The sequence below is a fragment of the Gorilla gorilla genome, chromosome 20 (assembly GCF_029281585.2).
Source record: "Gorilla gorilla gorilla isolate KB3781 chromosome 20, NHGRI_mGorGor1-v2.1_pri, whole genome shotgun sequence".
Lineage (NCBI taxonomy): Eukaryota > Metazoa > Chordata > Mammalia > Primates > Hominidae > Gorilla > Gorilla gorilla.
This window is the reverse complement of record NC_073244.2, coordinates 72,679,048-72,694,184: the sequence shown is the minus strand read 5'-3', so window position 1 is coordinate 72,694,184 and position 15,137 is coordinate 72,679,048.

Sequence of the window (15,137 nt, the reverse complement as noted above, 5' to 3'; positions counted from 1 at the left end):
AATAACTACACCGCCATCTCTATAAACGTGGAAATATCTACACCGCTATCTGTATGAACTTGGAAATATCTATACTGCTCTCCGTATAAAATTGAAATTATCTACACCACTATCTCTATAAACATGGAAATATCTACACTGCTATCTGTATAAACATGGAAATATCTACACCGCTATCTGTATAAACATGGAAATATCTACACCACCATCTGTATAAACATGGAAATATCTATACCGCTATCTGCATAAACATGGAAATACCTACACCGCCATCTCTATGAACATGGAAATATCTACACCGCCATCTGTACGAACATGGAAATATCTATACCGCCATCTGTATGAACATGTAAATATCTACACCGCCATCTGTATGAACATGGAAATATCTACACCGCTAACTGTATGAACATGGAAATATCTACACCGCTATCTGTATGAACATGGAAATATCTACACCGCCATCTATATGAACATGGAAATATCTATACCGCCATCTGTATGAACATGTAAATATCTACACCGCCATCTGTTTGAACATGGAAATATCTACACCGCTAACTGTATGAACATTGAAATATCTACACCGCTATCTGTATGAACATGGAAATATCTACACCGCTATCTGTATGAACACGGAAATATCTACACCGCTATCTGTATGAACACGGAAATATCTACACCGCTATCTGCATGAACATGCAAATGTCTACACAGCTATCTGTATGAACATGGAAATAACTACACTGCTATCTGTATAAACATGGAAATATCTACACTGCCAGCTGTATGAACATGGAATTATCTACACTGCCATCCGTATGAACATGGAAATATCTACACCGCCATCTGTATGAACATGGAAATATCTACACCGCTAACTGTATGAACATGGAAATATCTACACCGCTATCTGTATGAACACGGAAATATCTACACCGCTATCTGCATGAACATGCAAATGTCTACACAGCTATCTGTATGAACATGGAAATAACTACACTGCTATGTGTATAAACATGGAAATATCTATACCGCAATCTCTATGAACATGGAAATATCTACACTGCCATTTTTATGAACATGGAAATATCTACACCGCCATCTCTATGAACATAGAAATATCTACACCGCTATCTGTATAAACATGGAAATATCTATACAGCTTTCTCTATAAATATGGAAATATCTACACCGATATCTCTATAAACATGGAAATATCTTCAAAGCAGTCTGTATAAACTTGGAAATAACTACACCGCTATCTCTATAAACAAGTAAACATTTACAATGCTATCTGTGTAAACATGGAAATGTCTACACGCTATCTGTGGAAAGATGGAAATGTCTACACCGTTATCAGTGTAAACATGGAAATATCTACACAGCTACCTGCACACACATGGAAATATCTACACAGATTTCTCTATAAAGAAGGAAATAACTACACCGCTAACTACTGACACGGAAATATCTACACCGCTATGTGTATCAGCATGGAAATATCTACAACGCTATCTGTGAAAACATGGAAATATCTATCCCGCCATCTGTATGAACATGGAAATATCTACACTGCCATCTCTATAAACGTGGAAATATCTACACCGCTATTTGTATGAACATGGAAATATCTACACTGCTATCTGTATAAAATTGGAATTAACTACAATGCTATCTCTATAAACATGGAAAGAACTACATCGCTATCTGTATAAACATGAGAATATCTAGACCGCCATCTCTATGAACATGGAAATATCTACACCGCCATCTGTGTAAACATGAAAATATCTACACCGATATCTCTATAAACATGGTAATATCTACACCGCCATTTGTATGAACATGGAAATATCTACACTGCCATCTCTAGGAACATGGAAATATCTACACCGCCATCTCTATAAACGTTGAAATATCTACACCGCTATTTGTATGAACTTCGAAATATCTACACTGCTATCTGTATAATATTGGAATAATCTACACCGCTATCTGTATAAACATGGAAATATCTACACCGCTATCTGTATAAACAAGACAATATCTAGACCGCCATCTCTATAAACTTGGAAATATCTACACCGCTATATGTATCAACATGGAAATATCTACACCGCTATCTGTGTAAACATGGAAATATCTACACCGCCATCTCTCTAAACATGGAAATATCTTCACCGCCATCTGTATAAACATAGAAATATCTACACCGCCATCTGTATGAACATGGAATTATCTTCACCGCCATATGAATGAACATGGAAATATCTACACCGCTATCTGTATAAACATGGAAATATCTACACCGCTATCTGTATAAACATGGAAATATCTACACCGCCAACTGTATGAACATGGAAATATCTACACCACCATCTCTATAAAGGTGAAAATATCTATACCACTATCTGTATCAACATGGAAAAATTCACACTCCTATCTGTATATACATGGAAATATCTACACCGCTATCTCAATAAACATGGAAATAACTACACCGCTATCTCAATAAACATGGAAATATGTACAGCGTCATCTCTATGAACATGCAAATAACTACACCGCCATCTGTGTGAACATGGAAATATCTACACTGCCATCTGTATGAACATGGAATTATCTTCACCGCCATATGTATGAACATGGAAATATCTACACCGCTATGTGTATGAGCATGGAAATATCTACACTGCTTTCTGTATGAACATGGAAATATCTACACCGCTATCTGTATGAACATGGAAATATCTACTCTGCCATCTGCAGGAACATGGAAATATCTACAACGCCATCTGTATTAAGATAGATATATCTATACCGCTCTCTGTATAAACATGGAAATATCTACACCGCTATCTGTATAAACATGGAAATATCTACACCGCTATCTCTATAAACTTGGAAATATCTACAACGCCGTCAGTAGTAAGATGGAAATATCCACACCACTATCTATATAAACATGGAAATATCTACACCGCTATCTGTATAAACATGGAAATATCTACACCGCTATCTGTATAAACATGGAAATATCCACACCGCTATCTGTAATAAACATGGAAATATCAGCACCACTATCTGTATAAACATGGAAATTTCTACACCGCTCTCTGTATAAACATTGAAATATCCACACCGCTATCTGTGTAAACATGGAAATATCTTCACCGCTATCTGTAAAAAGATGGAAATAACTACACCACTATCTCTATAAACATGTAAATATCTACAACGCTATCTGTGTAAACATGGAAAGGTCTATACCACTATCTGGGTAACCATGGAAATATCTACACCGCTTTCTGTATAAACATGGAAATATCTACACCGCCATCTCTATAAACATGGAGATATCTACACTGCCATCAGTATAAACATGGAAATATCTACACCGCAATCTCTATAAACGTACAAATATCTACACCACCATCTGTATAAACATGGAAATATCTACACCGCCATCTCTATAAAGGTGGAAATATCTACACCGCTATCTGTATGAACATGGAAATATCTTCACCGCTATCTGTATGAACATGCAAATATCTACACAGCTATCTGTATATCAATGGAAATAACTACACCGCTATCTCCATAAACATGGAAATAACAACACTGCTATCTGTATAAACATGGAAATACCTACACCGCTATCTGTATAAACATGGAAATACCTTCACTGCTATCTGTATAAACATGGAAATATATACAACGCTGTCTCCATAAACTTGGAAATAACTACACCACTATCTCTATAAACACGGAAATATCTAGACCGCCATCTCTATAAACATGGAAATATCTACACCACAATCTGTATAAACATTGAAATATCTATACCGCTATCTGCATAAACATGGAAATATCTACACCGCCATCTCTATGAACATGGAAATATCTACACGCCATCTGTACGAACATGGAAATATCTACACCGCCATCTGTATGAACATGTAAATATCTACACCACCATCTGTATGAACATGGAAATATCTACACCGCTAACTGTAAGAACATGGAAATATCAACACCGCTATCTGTAAGAACATGGAAATATCTACACCGTTATCTCTATGAACATGGAAATATATACACTGCTATCAGTACGTACATGGAAATATCTAAACCGCTATCTGTATGAACATGGAAATATCTACACCGCTGTCTGTATGGACATGCAAATATCTACACAGCTATCTGTATATCAATGTAAATATCTACACTGCTATCTCTATAAACATGGAAATAACTACACTGCTATCTGTATAAACATGGAAATATATACACTGCCACCTGTATGAACATGGAATTATCTACACTGCCATCCGTATGAACATGGAAATATCTACACCGCCATCTGTATGAACATGGAAATATCTACACCGCTAACTGTATGAACATGGAAATATCTACACCGCTATCTGTATGAACATGGAAATATCTACACCGCTATCTGTATGAACATGGAAATATCTACACCGCTATCTGTATGAACACAGAAATATCTACACCGCTATCTGCATGAACATGCAAATGTCTACACAGCTATCTGTATGAACATGGGAATAACTACACTGCTATGTGTATAAACATGGAAATATCTATACCGCCATCTCTATGAACATGGAAATATCTACACTGCCATTTGTATGAACATGGAAATATCTACACCGCCATCTCTATGAACATGGAAATACCTACACCGCCATCTGTATGAACATGGAAATACCTTCACCGCCATCTGTATGAACATGTAGATATCTACACCGGCATCTGGATGAACATGGAAATATTTACACCGCTATCTGCATGAACATGGAAATATCTACACAGCTATCTGCATATACATGGAAATATCTACACAGATTTCTCTATAAATATGGAAATAACTACAGCGGTGTCTCTATATTCTTCGAAATATCTACACCACCATCTGTATGAACATGGAAACATCTACATCACCATCTGTACGAACATGGAGATATCTACACCTCCATTTATATTAAAATGGAAATATCTTCACCGCTATCTGTATAAACATGGAAATATCTGCCCAGCTATCTGTATAAACATGGAAATATCCGCACCGCTATCTGTATAAACATGGAAATATCTACACCGCTATCTGCATAAACATGGAAATATCCACACCGCTATCAGTGTAAATATGGAAATGTCTACACCGCTATCTGTGTAAACATTGAAATATCTACACCGCCCTCTGTGTAAACATGAAAATATCTACACCACCATCTCTATAAACATGGAAATATCTACACCGCCATCTGTATGAACATGGAAATATCTATACACTCCATCTCTATAAACGTGGAAATATCTACACCGCTATCTGTATGAACTTGGAAATATCTACACTGCTATCTGTATAAAATTGGAATTATCTACACCACTATCTCTATAAACGTGGAAGTATCTACACCGCTATCTGTATAAACACGGAAATATCTACACTGCTATCTGTATAAACATGGAAATATCTTCACCGCTATCTGTATAAACATGGAAATATCTACAACGCTGTCTCTGTAAACTTGGAAATAACTACACCACTATCTCTATAAACATGGAAATATCTGGACCGCCATCTCTATAAACATGGAAATATCTACACCACCATCTGTATAAACATGGAAATATGTATACCACTATCTGCATAAACATGGAAATATCTACACCGCCATCTCTATGAACATGGAAATATCTACACCGCCATCTGTACGAACATGGAAATACCTACACCACCATCTGTATGAACATGTAAATATCTACACCACTATCTGTATGAACATGGAAATATCTACACCGCCATTTGTATGAAGATGGAAATATCTACACCGCCATCTGTATGAACATGGAAATATCTTCACCGCCATGAGTATGAAGATGGATATATCTACACCGGCATCTGGATGAACATGAAAATATCTACACTGCCATCTCTATAAACATGGAAATAGCTATACCGCCATCTCTATAAATATGGCAATATCTAAACGGCCATCTGTATGAACATGGAGATATCTACACCGCTATGTCTATGAAGAAGGAAGTACCAACACCGCCATCTGTATAAACGTGGAAATATCTACACCGCCATCGCTGTGAACATGGAAATATCTACACCGCCATCTGTAGGAACATGGGAATATCTGCACCGCCATCTGTATGAACAAGGAAATATCTACCACGCCATCTGTATTAAGATGGAAATATCTACACCGCTATCTGTATAAACATGGAAATATCTACACCGCTATCTCTATAAACTTGGAAATATCTACATCGCTACCTGTATAAACATGGAAATATCTACAACGCCATCTGTATAAACATGGGAATATCTGCACCGCTATCAGTATAAACATGGAAATATCTACACCGCTATCTGTATAAACATGGAAATATTCAGACCGCTATCTGTGTAAACATGGAAATGTCTTCACCGCTATCTGTATAAACATGGAAATAACTACAACGCTATCTATATAAACATGTAAATATCTACAATGCTATCTGAGTAAACATGGAAATGTGTACAACGCTATCTGTGTAAACATGGAAATGTCTACACCGCTATCTGTGTAAACATGGAAATATCTACATTGCCATCTGTGTAAACATGGAAATATCCTCACCGCTATCTCTATAAACATGGAATTATCTACAACGCTGTCTCTACAAACTTGGAAATAACTACACCACAATCTCTATAAATGTGGAAATATCTAGACCGCCGTCTCTATAAACATGGAAATATCTACACCGCTATCTGTATAAACATGGAAATATCTACACCGCTATCTGTATGAACATGGAAAATCTACACAGCTATCTGTATAACTGGAAATATCTTCACTGCTATCTCTATAAACATGGAAATATCTACAACGCCATCTCCATAAACATGGAAATAACTACACAGCCATCTCTATGAACATGAAAATACCTACACCGCCATTTGTATGAACATGGACATATCTACAGCGATATCTGTATGAACATGGAAATATCTTCACCGCCATCTGCATGAACATGGAAATATCTACTCCGCCATCTGGATGAACATGGAAATATCTACACCGCTATCTGTATAAATATGGAAATATCTACACCGCTATCTGTATAAACTTGGAAATATCTACACAGCTATCTGTATGTCAATGGAAATGTCTCCACTGCTATCTCTATAAACTTGGAAATAACTACACCACTATCTGTATGAACATGGAAATACCTACAACGCCATCTCTATGAACATGGACATATCTTAACCGCCATCTGTATGAACATGGATATATCTACACTGCCATGTGGATGAATATGAAAATATCTACACCGCTATCTGTATGAACATGGAAATATCTACACAGCTATCTGCAAGTACTTGGAAATATCTACACAGCTTTCTATATAAATATGGAAATAACTACACCGCCATGTCTATAAACTTGGAAATATGTACACCGCCATCTGTAGGAACATGGAAAAATCTACACCGCCATCTGTAGGACCATGGAAAAATCTACACCGCCATCTGTATTAAGATGGAAATATCTCAACCGCTATCTGTATAAACATGGAAATACCTACACCGCTATCTGTATAAACATGGTGATATCCACACCGCTATCTGTGTAAACATGGAAATATCTACACCGCCATCTGTATAAACATGGAAATATCTACACCGCCATCTCTATAAACATGGAAATATCTACAACGCCAACTGTATGAACATGGAAATATCTACACCGCCATCTCTACAAAGGTGAAAATATCTATACCGCTATCTGTATGAACATGGAAAAAATCACACTGCTATCTGTATATACATGCAAATATCTACACCGCTATCTCTATAAACATGGAAATAACTACACCGCTATCTCTATAAACATGGAAATAACTACAGCACCATGTCTATGAACATGCAAATAACTACACCGCCATTTGTATGAACATGGAAATGTCTACACCGCCATCTGTATGAACATGGAATTATCTTCACCGCCATCTGTATGAACATGGAAATATCTACACCGCTATGTGTATGAACATGGAAATATCTAAACCGCTATCTGTATGAACATGGAAATATCTACACAGTTAACTGCATATACATCGAAATATCTACACAGTTTTCTCTATAAACAAGGAAATAACTACACCGCTATCTTTAAAATCTTGGAAATGTCTACACCGCTATGTGTATCAACATGGAAATATCTACACCGCTATCTGTGTAAACATGGAAATATCTACACTGCCATCTGTATGAACATGGAAATATCTACACCGCCATCTCTATAAACGTTGAAATATCTACACCGCTATTTGTTTGAACATGGAAATATCTACACTGCTATCTGTATAAAATTGGAATAATCTACACCGCTATCTCTATAAACATGGAAATATCTACACCGCTATCTGTATAAACAAGACAATATCTAGACCGCCATCTCTATAAACTTGTAAATATCTACACCGCTATCTGTATAAACATGGAAATATCTACACCGCTATCTGTATAAACATGGAAATATCTTCACCGCTATCTGTATAAACACGGAAATATCTACAATGCTGTCTCTACAAACTTGGAAATAACTACACCACTATCTCTATAAGCATGGAAATATCTAGACCGCCATCTCTATAAATATGGAAATATCTACACCGCTATCTGTATAAACATGGAAATATCTACACCGCTATCTGTGTGAACATGGAAATATCTACACTGCTATCTGTATAAACATGGAAATATCTACACTGCTATCTGTATAAACATGAAAATATCCACACCACTATATGCATAAACATGGAAATTTCCACACCGCTATCTGAATAAACATGGAAATATCAACACCGCTATCTGTATAAACATGGAAATATCTACACCGCTCTCTGTATAATCATTGAAATATCCACACCGCTATCTGTGTAAACATGGAAATAACTTCGCCGCTATCTGTATAAACATGGAAATAACTACACCATTATCTCTACAAATATGTAAATATCTACAACGCTATCTGTGTAAACATGGAAATGTCTACACCACTATCTGTGTAAACATGGAAATATCTACACCGCTTTCTGTATAAACATGGAAATATCTACACCGCCATCAGTATAAACATGGAAATATCTACACCGCCATCTCTATAAACATAGAAATATCTACACCGCCATCTGTATGAACATGGAAATATCTGCACCGCCATCTGTATTGACATGGAAATATCTACACCGCCATCTGTATTAAGATGCAAATATCCACACCGCTATCAGTAGAAACATGGAAATATCTAAACCGATATCTGTATAAACATGGAAATATCTACACCGCTATCTGTATAAACATGGAAATATCTATACAGCTTTCTCTATAAACATGGAAATAACTACACCGCTATCTCTATAAACATTTAAATATCTTCAAAGCTGTCTGTATAAACTTGGAAATAACTACACCGCTATCTCTATAAACATGTAAATATTTACAATGCTATCTGTGTAAACATGGAAATGTCTACACCGCTATCAGTGGAAAGATGGAAATGTCTACACCGTTATCAGTGTAAACATGGAAATATCTACACAGCTAACTGCATACACATGGAAATATCTACACAGGTTTCCCTATAAAGAAGGAAATAACTACACCGCTAACTACTGACACGGAAATATCTACACCGCTATGTGTATCAGCATGGAAATATCTACAACGCTATCTGTGTAAAAATGGAAATATCTATCCCGCCATCTGTATGAACATGGAAATATCTACACTGCCATCTCTATAAACGTGGAAATATCTACACTGCTATTTGTATGAACATGGAAATATCTACACTGCTATCTGTATAAAATTGGAATTATCTACAACACTATCTCTATAAACATGGAAAGAACTACATCGCTATCTGTATAAACATGAGAATATCTAGACCGCCATCTCTATGAACATGGAAATATCTACACCGCCATCTGTGTAAACATGAAAATATCTACACTGATATCACTATAAACATGGAAATATCTACACCGCCATTTGAATGAACATGGAAATATCTACACCGCCATCTCTAGGAACATGGAAATATCTACACCGCCATCTCTATAAACGTTGAAATATCTACACCGCTATTTGTATGAACTTCGAAATATCTACACTGCTATCTGTATAATATTGGAATAATCTACACCGCTATCTGTATAAACATGGAAATATCTACACCGCTATCTGTATAAACAAGACAATATCTAGACCGCCATCTCTATAAACTTGTGAATATCTACACCGCTATCTGTATAAACATGGAAATATCTACACCGCTATCTGTTTAAACATGGAAATATCTTCACCGCTATCTGTATAAACGCGGAAATATCTACAACGCTGTCTCTACAAACTTGGAAATAACTACACCACTATCTCTATAAACATGGAAATATCTAGACCGCCATCTCTAAAAACATGGAAATATCTACACCGCTATCTGTATAAACATGGAAATATCTACACCGCTATCTGTATGAACATGGAAATATCTACACCGCTATTTGTATAAACATGGAAATATCTACACTGCTGTCTGTATAAACATGGAAATATCCACACCACTATATGCATGAAATGGAAATATCCACACCGCTATCTGTATAAACATGGAAATATCAACACCGCTATCTGTATAAACATGGAAATATCCACACCGCTCTCTGTATAATCATTGAAATATCCACACCGCTATCTGCGTAAACATGGAAATAACTTCACCGCTATCTGTATAAACATGGAAATAACTACACCATTATCTCTATAAACATGTAAATATCTACAACGCTATCTGTGTAAACATGTAAAGGTCTACACCACTATCTGTGTAAACATGGATATATATACACCGCTTTCTGTATAAAAATGGAAATATCTACACCGCCATCTCTATAAACATGGAAATATCTACACCGCCATCAGTATAAACATGGAAATATCTACACCGCCATCTCTATAAGCATAGAAATATCTACACCGCTATCTGTATAAACATGGAAATATCTATACAGCTTTCTCTATAAACATGGAAATATCTACACCGCTATCTCTATAAACATGGAAATATCTTCAAAGCAGTCTGTATAAACTTGGAAATAACTACACCGCTATCTCTATAAACATGTAAATATTTACAATGCTATCTGTGTAAACATGGAAATGTCTACACCTCTATCTGTGGAAAGGTGGAAATGTCTACACCGTTATCAGTGTAAACATGGAAATATCTACACATCTAACTGCATACACATGGAAATATCTACACAGATTTCTCTATAAACAAGGAAATAAATACACCGCTATCTCTATTAACACGGAAATATCTACACCGCTATGTGTATCAGCACGGAAATATCTACACCGCTATCTGTGTAAACATGGAAATTTCTACCCCGCCATCTGTATGACCATGGAAATATCTACACCGCCATCTCTATAAACGTGGAAATATCTACACCGCTATTTGAATGAACATGGAAATATCTACACTGCTATCTGTATAAAATTGGAATTATCTACACCGCAACCTCTATAAACATGGAAAGATCTACAACACTATCTGTATAAACAAGAGAATATCTAGACCGCCATCTCTATAAACATGTAAATATATACACCGCTATCTGTATAAACATGGAGATAACTACACCGCTATCTGTATAAACATAGAAATACCTTCACCGCTATCTGTATAAGCATGGAAATATCTACAACGCTGTCTCTAGAAACTTGGAAATAACTACACCACTATCTCTATCAACATGGAAATATCTAGACCGCCATCTTTATAAACATGGAAATATCTACACTGCAATCTGTATAAACATGGAAATATCTATACCGCTATCTGTATAAACATGGAAATATCTACAACGCTATCTCCATAAACATGGAAATATCTACAACGCTATCTCTATAAACTTGGAAATATCTACACCGCTATATGTATCAACATGGAAATATCTACACCGCTATCTGTGTAAACATGGAAATATCTACACCGCCATCTCTCTAAACATGGAAATATCTTCACCGCCATCTGTATAAACATAGAAATATCTACACCGCCATCTGTATGAACATGGAATTATCTTCACCGCCATATGTATGAACATGGAAATATCTACACCGCTATCTGTATAAACATGGAAATATCTACACCGCTATCTGTATAAACATGGAAATATCTACACCGCCAACTGTATGAACATGGAAATATCTACACCACCATCTCTATAAAGGTGAAAATATCTATACCACTATCTGTATGAACATGGAAAAATTCACACTCCTATCTGTATATACATGGAAATATCTACACCGCTATCTCAATAAACATGGAAATAACTACACCGCTATCTCAATAAACATGGAAATATGTACAGCGTCATCTCTATGAACATGCAAATAACTACACCGCCATCTGTGTGAACATGGAAATATCTACACTGCCATCTGTATGAACATGGAATTATCTTCACCGCCATATGTATGAACATGGAAATATCTACACCGCTATGTGTATGAGCATGGAAATATCTACACTGCTTTCTGTATGAACATGGAAATATCTACACCGCTATCTGTATGAACATGGAAATATCTACTCTGCCATCTGCAGGGACATGGAAATATCTACAACGCCATCTGTATTAAGATAGATATATCTATACTGCTCTCTGTATAAACATGGAAATATCTACACCGCTATCTGTATAAACATGGAAATATCTACACCGCTATCTCTATAAACTTGGAAATATCTACAACGCCGTCAGTAGTAAGATGGAAATATCCACACCACTATCTATATAAACATGGAAATATCTACACCGCTATCTGTATAAACATGGAAATATCTACACCACTATCTGTATAAACATGGAAATATCTACACCGCTATCTGTATAAACATGGAAATATCTTCAACGCTATCTGTATAGACATGGAAATATCTACAACGCTGTCTCTATAAACTTGGAAATAACTACACCACTATCTCTATAAACATGTAAATATCTACAAAGCTATCTGTGTAAACATGGAAAGGTCTATACCACTATCTGGGTAACCATGGAAATATCTACACCGCTTTCTGTATAAACATGGAAATATCTACACCGCCATCTCTATAAACATGGAGATATCTACACCGCCATCAGTATAAACATGGAAATATCTACACCGCAATCTCTATAAACGTACAAATACCTACACCGCCATCTGTATGAACATGGAAATATCTACACCGCCATCTCTATAAAGGTGGAAATATCTACACCGCTATCTGTATGAACATGGAAATATCTTCACTGCTATCTGTATGAACATGCAAATATCTACACAGCTAACTGTATATCAATGGAAATAACTACACCGCTATCTCCATAAACATGGAAATAACAACACTGCTATCTGTATAAACATGGAAATACCTACACCGCTATCTGTATAAACATGGAAATATCTTCACTGCTATCTGTATAAACATGGAAATATATACAACGCTGTCTCTATAAACTTGTAAATATCTACACCACTATCTCTATAAACACGGAAATATCTAGACCGCCATCTCTATAAACATGGAAATACCTACACCACAATCTGTATAAACATTGAAATATCTATACCGCTATCTGCATAAACATGGAAATATCTACACCGCCATCTGTATGAACATGGAAATATCTACACCGCCATCTGTATGAACATGGAAATATCTACACCGCTAACTGTAAGATCATGGAAATATCAACACCGCTATCTGTAAGAACATGGAAATATCTACACCGTTATCTCTATGAACATGGAAATATATACACTGCTATCAGTACGTACATGGAAATATCTACACCGCTATCTGTATGAACATGGAAATATCTACACCGCTGTCTGTATGAACATGCAAATATCTACACAGCTATCTGTATATCAATGTAAATATCTACACTGCTATCTCTATAAACATGGAAATAACTACACTGCTATCTGTATAAACATGGAAATATCCACACTGCCACCTGTATGAACATGGAAATATCTACACTGCCATCCGTATGAACATGGAAATATCTACACCGCCATCTGTATGAACATGGAAATATCTACATCGCTAACTGTATGAACATGGAAATATCTACACCGCTATCTGTATGAACATGGAAATATCTACACCGCTATCTGTATGAACATGGAAATATCTACACCGCTGTCTGTATGAACATGGAAATATCTACACCGCTATCGGTATGAACACGGAAATATCTACACCGCTATCTGCATGAACATGCAAATGTCTACACAGCTATCTGTATGAACATGGAAATAACTACACTGCTATGTGTATAAACATGGAAATATCTATACCGCCATCGCTATGAACATGGAAATATCCACACCGCCATTTGTATGAACATGGAGATATCTACACCGCCATTTGTATGAACATGGAACTATCTACACCGCCATCTGTATGAACATGGAAATATCTACACCGCCAACTGTATGAACATGGAAATATCTACACCGTCATCTGTATGAACATGGAAATATCTACCCCGCCATCTGTATGAGCATGGATATATCTACACTGGCATCTGGATGAACATGGAAATATCTACACCGCTATCTGCATGAACATGGAAATATCTACACAGCTATCTGCATATACATGGAAATATCTACACAGATTTCTCTATAAATATGGAAATAACTACAGCGCTATCTCTATAAACTTTCAAATATCTACACCGCCATCTGTATGAACATGGAAATATCTACACCGCCATCTCTATGAACATGGAAATATCTACACCGCCATTTGTATGAACATGGAACTATCTACACCGCCATCTGTATGAACATGGAAGTATCTTCACCGCCATCTGTATTAACATGGATATATGTACACCGACATCTGGATGAACATGGAAATATCTACAACGCTATCTGCATGAACATGGAAATATCTACACAGCTATCTGAATATACATGGAAATATCTACACAGATTTCTCTATAAGTATGGAAATAACCAC